Below are 7,187 nucleotides of genomic sequence, written 5' to 3' on the forward strand. Positions count from 1 at the left end.
AATGAGCTCGATGCACTCACTACGGTGCAAGTCATCGCAAGACAAGCATACATCCATTAAGAAGGCACAAAATAAGAGCTATTCATGGCAAGAACATTCGCATAGCATGCACGGATCAACTACAATAACATCGGCAAAATCGCAAACGAGTTGACGATCTGCCCAGATTCACGACGAAGCAAAATTAGAGCTCGATTGACTCAAGCTAGGCTGCTCCATAATTGCAAACAAAGACATGTATGGATAGAGCATAACATGATTAACAAAACTCCTTTACTGATCATCCTCAAAATAGGCACGGATCACTACGAAATAAGCTGAACATATGGCATCACGAACTAAATAATCCCAGACTTGGTGAAAACTATTAAGTCTCTGAAAACAGATTAACCGGGTGCCTCACTTTGCAAGCTTGCACAAGTCACCACACACATCCTAAAAATGCATGGGTTGCACCTCTGGAAAGAAGACAAAATGCTTAACAAAACATATGAAGGACTCATAGGCATAGCATGCACACAACAATCATGGCAAAAATGACAAAAGTCTAAGATGAACTAGCAGATCTGACAATTAACTCACGAAGCCTCCTTCTAGCAGCATTTTGGGCATCAGGATGAGCTCAAATGAAAATGATGCAATGGAGTGAAATGATGTACTCGTCGAGACGAACATTTTGATATGCTATATGCCCAAATCGGAGCTACAGATGCAAAGTTACTCGGCCTCGAACAGGAGCATATGAAGTGAAATTCCAGGGACTTAGCAAAAAAAAAATCAACCTCTCGGATCAGATCTAGGGTTTCGCACGGAAACCGAGGCCGCCGGAGTTACTATAGCCACCGGAGATGTAGAAGTGGCCGGCGAGGTCAGGGTGGCGGTAGCCGGCGTCGGGTAGGCGGCGGAGGCTGGAGCGGCACGGGCGCGGGGCCGGCGATGGCCGGGGCGGCTCGCGGCGGGCGGCGGAGGCGTGCGGCCCGCGGCAGCCGAGGCGGCGGCGTGCAGCGGCGGCTCGTCGGCGGGCGGCGTCGGGGAGGCGGCGCGGCGGGCTCGTGGCGGCAGGGCGGCGCCGGCAAGAGGAGGCGGGCGGCGCTGCGGGGGCGCGGGCGCGGCCCGGATGGAGCGAGGAGGGGGCCCGCGGTGGGCCTGGGCGGGACGGCGCGGTGGCGGCGATGCGGTCCCGCCCCGGGGACAGGTGGCGGCCGCTGACTGGGCGCGGGGGGCGGCGGACAATGTCCAGCCGTCCGGATTTTTGTCCGGCGGTCGGAGGAGGAGAGGGGCTAGGGTTTCGGGGAGAGAGATCCGAAAACGAAGGGGGGTGTATTTATAGGCATAAGTGGAGCTAGGAGAGTCCAAATGAGGTGCGGTTTTCGGCCACGCGATCGTGATCGAACGCTCTAGGACATGGAGCAGAGTTTGGTGGGTTTTGGGCCAAATTGGAGGGGTGTTGGGCTGCAACACACACGAGGCCTTTTTGGTCCCTCGGTTAACCGTTGGAGTACCAAACGAAGTCCAAATGGTACGAAACTTGACAGGCGGTCTACCGGTAGTAAACCAAGGCCGAATGACAAGTCTCGGTCCAATCCGGAAATGTTTAATCCCCACACACGAAAGAAAGCTAGAATTGACCACCGGAGGAGAACGAAGCGCCGGAATGCAAAACGGACAACGGGGAAAATGCTCGAATGCATGAGATGAACACGTATGCGAATGCAATGCACATGATGACATGATATTAGATGCATGAAAATGAAAATCAACACACGGAGACAAATACCCGAACCCTAGAAATAAATATAACTTAACGCCGGAAACGGCAAGAGTTGGAGTACAAATTGGGAAAGTTATATCCGGGGTGTTACACATAATCGAGGTTGATGCCCATGTTGATGCACCAGAGTTTTACCTCGTCGGCCGTGAAGTTCGTGCCGTTGTGAAAGAACAAGTGCTCCCTAGGTGGTTTTGATAATTGATGACAACATATCTCTTGTTGGACTAACATTTCAATCTAGCATGTTTCAGATAAGTTCAACAATGGAGTGGCATGGACTAAAGGTTGTGGGAACTCCTTCAAGATGCTAAGGACAAAGGATTGGCTAAAGCTTCAAGCTCAAGACTCCTCATTTTACATTTTAGTGATCCAAGATCACATTGAGTCTTTAGGAAAAGCCAATACTATAAAGGAGGGATGAGGTGTTGCTTAATGAGCCTCTTGCTTCATGTGCTTAGTGATATGCTCCAAAACCCTCAACTACTTTCCCATATCCACATATGACCTAAACCCTAAGCCAAACTCGGTCTTACCGATTCTTCCTATCCGGCGCCACCGAGTTTCACTTGTCATTAGCCACTGCCAAAACCCTAGCAATTCGGTTCTACCGATAAGGATCTCGGTCTCACCGAGATGGGGTTGCAAACTCTCTGTTTCCCTTCCGTAACTTTTCGGTCTCACCGAAAGAGAGAATCGGTCCCACCGAGATTGCAATGTAAACTCAGTGTTTCCCCTTTGTAACTTTTCGGTCTCACCGAGTTCCACTCGGTCTCACCGAAAGAGCAAATCGGTCCCACCAAGTTTGCCTGACCAACTCTCTGGTTAGCTAATTACCAAATTCGGTCTCACCGAGTTTGTGTAATCGGTCTCACCGAGATTACGTTATGCCCAAACCCTAACCATATCGGTCCTACCGAGTTGCATGTCAGTCCCACCGAAAATCTCTAACGGGCACTAGGTTTACATTTTCGGTCTGACCGAGTTTATTGATTCGGTCCCACCGAGATTGGAAAACTGTGTAACGGTTGGATTTTGTGTGGAGGCTATATATACCCCTCCACCTTCTTCTCATTCGATGAGAGAGCCATCAGAACGCATACACCATTCCAACTCATATGTTCTGAGAGAGAACCACCTACTCATGTGTTGAGACCAAGATATTCCATTCCTACCATATGAATCTTGATCTCTAGCCTTCCCAAGTTGCTTTCCACTCAAATCTTCTTTCCACCAATCCAAATCCTATGAGAGAGAGTTGAGTGTTGGGGAGACTATCATTTGAAGCACAAGAGCAAGGAGTTCATCATCAACACACCATTTGTTACTTCTTGGAGAGTGGTGTCTCCTAGATTGGTAGGTGTCACTTGGGAGCCTCCCGACAAGATTGTGGAGTTGAACCAAGGAGTTTGTAAGGGCAAGGAGGATCGCCTACTTCGTGAAGATCTACCGCTAGTGAGGCAAGTCCTGTGTGGGCGATGGCCATGGTGGGATAGACAAGGTTGCTTCTTCGTGGACCCTTTGTGGGTGGTTGCTTCTTCGTGGACCCTTCGTGGGTGGAGCCCTGTGTGGACTCGCGCAACCGTTACCCTTGGGTGGAGCCCTATGTGGACTCGCGCAACCGTTACCCTTCGTGGGTTGAAGTCTCCATCAACGTGGATGTAGGATAGCACCACCTATCCGAACCACGGGAAAAACATCCGTGTCTCGAATTGCATTTGATCTCTCCAAACCCTTCCCTTTACATTCTTGCAAGTTGCATGCTTTACATTCCGCTGCTCATATACTCTTTGCATGCTTGCTTGATATGTATTGTGTGTGTTGAAATTGTGCCTAAACTCCACTTAAACCAAAAAGCCTAAAAATTGCAACTTTAGCATTAAGTGTCTAATCACCCCCCCCTCTAGACACATCTACTTCTTGATCCTACAAGTGGTATCAGAGCTTTGGTCTCCATTGCCTTGGTTTAATCACCATTGGAGGAAGATGGATATTTCTACACTAGGGAGTCTTAGGCATAGAGTGCCTATTCTTGATGGAGAGTACTTTCATGAGTGGAAAAATGAGATGCTTGTAATCTTCAATCAATATCATTTGAACAAGTATATTGCTAGCCCTTGTGCACCCCATATTGATCCCTTGCATCCTACCCTAGATGATGATATTGACATGATTCGCAATCTTAGAACTATTGAGCTCATCATTAGAGGATTGCCCAAAAATTTGATTGCTAGTTTGCCTACTCAAAATTGTGCCTATACTATATGGAAATTTCTTGAGGAACGATTTCCCAATCATTCCTTGAAAACTTTGGATGAAATTCTCCATAAATCTATTGCGTTGAGTAAGATGAACTCTAGTGATCCTAGTTTTGGTAAATGTCTTCTTGAACTTGCCAATCTTAAGCATGCTAAAGGAGATGTTGGAATCATTAATGATATCATACTCAAAGCTATAAGAATTCATAAAAGTGACCACTTTGATGATCATTTATCTGATGAATTACCCTATCTAGGAAATGATGAATCACAAGATCATGATGAACATGAATATTATGATGATGATGATAGTGACTTCGATCTTGATGATGCAATGAGACATTTTGGTCTTATGGCAAACCTTCGGGGATATGAATCAGGAGGAAAGGAATGGGTTCTTGATAGTGGATGTACTGATCATATGACCGGAGATGAAGAGATGTTTCGTGAGCTTGCTGAAAATGACGGCCCTCGAAAATATGTCACCTTTGGTGATAATTCAAAGGGTAAAGTGGTTGGCCTTGGTAAGGTGGCCATCTCACATGATAGTTCCATTCAAAATGTCATGCTCGTTGAATCTCTGGGCTACAACTTACTTTCAGTATCTAGACTTGCTGATTTCGGTTTGAATGTCCTATTTACTGAGGTAGATTGCCAAGTATTTCGTCGAGACAATCATAAAATGGTCTTTACGGGTATGCATGGAGGAGATCTTTACATTCTCGATTTCTCTAAAAAGGCATAACCTAAAACTTGCTTTGTTGCTAAATCCTCAAAAGGTTGGTTGTGGCATAGACGACTAGGTCACGTTGGCATGAGAAACCTTGACAAGCTTATTAAAGGAAATCATAGCCTTGGAGTTAATGATGTCATATTTGATAAGGATAGACTTTGCAGTGCTAGTCAAGCAGGTAAACAGGTTGGAGGAAGACATCCCGTGAAGAACATCATGACCACAAGGAGGCCACTAGAGCTACTTCACATGGATCTTTTTGGTCCCAATGCCTACAAGAGTCTCGGTGGAAATTCTTTTGGTCTAGTTATAGTTGATGATTTTTCAAGATTTACGTGGGTGTTCTTTCTTAATGACAAGTCGCAGGTCCAGAAGATCTTCAGAAACTTCGCTAGGAAGGCTCAAAATCAGTTTGATGTGAAGATCAAGAAGGTTCGGAGTGACAACGGAACGGAGTTCAAGAACGCAAATGTGGACACCTTTCTTGACGAAGAAGGGATTTCACACGAGTTCTCGGCTACGTATACACCTCAACAAAATGGAGTTGTTGAGAGGAAGAACCGGATGCTCATCGAAATGGTAAGAACGATGCTTGATGAATACAAGACGCCAAAGCACTTTTGGGCAGAAGCGGTTGAGACAGCTTGTCACGCAACAAATCGCTTATACCTTCACAAGCTACTCGGCAAGACGTCATACGAGCTTCTCACCGGTAACAAACCCCAAGTTGGATACTTTCGAGTATTCGTCTCAAAGTGCTACATTCTTGATAAGCATCATCGTTCAAAGTTCGCTCCTAAATCTCATGAAGGTTTTCTACTTGGTTATGGCTCAAACTCTCACACTTACCGTGTCTACAACAATTTCACCCGAAAAGTTGAAGAGATGGTAGATGTGAAGTTTGATGAATCTAATGGCTTGCAAGTAGGGCAATTGCCAATTAATGTAGGAGACAAAGACCCTTCAGAAGCAATTCAAGACTTGTCCATTGGCAAAATTCGTCCAACGAAGGTGAAGGAGAGTACTTCATCCGTCCAAGTGGAAGCTTCTACTTCACGACAAGGTGAACCAAGAATCGACATGGAAGCATCCACAAGTGGGACACACCAAGATGAAGAAAACGAGGAAATACGTCAAGACGAACATCAACAACCTCCTTCTCCACCACGACAAGAGAACGACGACGTCAACAATGAAGAAGGCCAAGAAGAAGAACAAGATGAAGAAGATGTTCAACGAAGACCCAAGCAAAAGCTCTCACGAGTTCGAGCAAGAATTGCCAAAGATCATACCGTCGAGCAAATCCTCAATGATATACAAACCGGGAGAATCACTCGCTCAAAAACTCGTTTAGCTAACTTTTGTGAAAACTATTCATTCATCTCTAGCATTGAACCCATGAAGGTTGAAGAAGCATTGGAAGATCCGGATTGGATAAATGCTATGCATGAAGAGCTACATAATTTTGAGAGAAACCAAGTTTGGACATTGGTTGAGAAGCCCGACAACAACCACAACATCATTGGTACCAAATGGGTGTTCCGCAACAAGCAAGATGAAGATGGACAAGTGGTTCGCAACAAAGCACGTCTCGTCGCCCAAGGGTACACACAAGTCGAAGGTATGGACTATGGTGAGACGTATGCCCCCATTGCTAGACTTGAGTCCATTCGTATCTTACTTGCCTATGCTAATCACCATAACATCACCTTGTACCAAATGGACATTAAAAGTGCTTTTCTAAATGGTGAAATAGAGGAGGAAGTTTATGTCAAACAACCTCCCGGCTTTATCAATCCTAAGAAACCAAATCATGTTTACAAACTTCACAAAGCTCTTTATGGTCTTAAACAAGCTCCTAGAGCATGGTATAAATGCTTAACCAAGTTCCTTACTACAAGTGGTTTTGAAATTGGTAAAATTGATTCTACTATTTTTACTAAAAGGGTTAAGGGAGAGCTATTTGTATGCCAAATTTATGTTGATGATATCATATTTGGTTCAACTAACCCCCTCTTTAGTGAAAAGTTTGGAAAGCTAATGTCAGAGAAGTTTGAGATGTCTATGATGAGTGAACTCAAATTCTTTCTCGGGTTGCAAATCAAGCAAACTAAGGAAGGTACATTTGTCTCTCAAACAAAGTACACCAAGGACTTATTCAAGAAGTTCAATATGCAAGAATGCAAAGGTATGTCTACACCCATGCCTACTAGTGGACATAATGATTTAACCAAAGATGGTGAACCGGTTGATCAAAAGGTTTATCGCTCTATGATTGGTTCATTGTTATACCTATGTGCTTCACGTCCCGATATTATGCTAAGTGTGTGCATGTGTGCACGATATCAAGCTGCTCCTAAAGATTGTCATCTTAAGGCTGTGAAAAGGATAGTGAGATATTTAATCCATACACCAAATTTTGGCATTT

The sequence above is a fragment of the Triticum urartu genome, chromosome 7, assembly GCF_003073215.2.
Source record: "Triticum urartu cultivar G1812 chromosome 7, Tu2.1, whole genome shotgun sequence".
In the NCBI taxonomy this organism is placed as follows: Eukaryota; Viridiplantae; Streptophyta; class Magnoliopsida; order Poales; family Poaceae; genus Triticum; species Triticum urartu.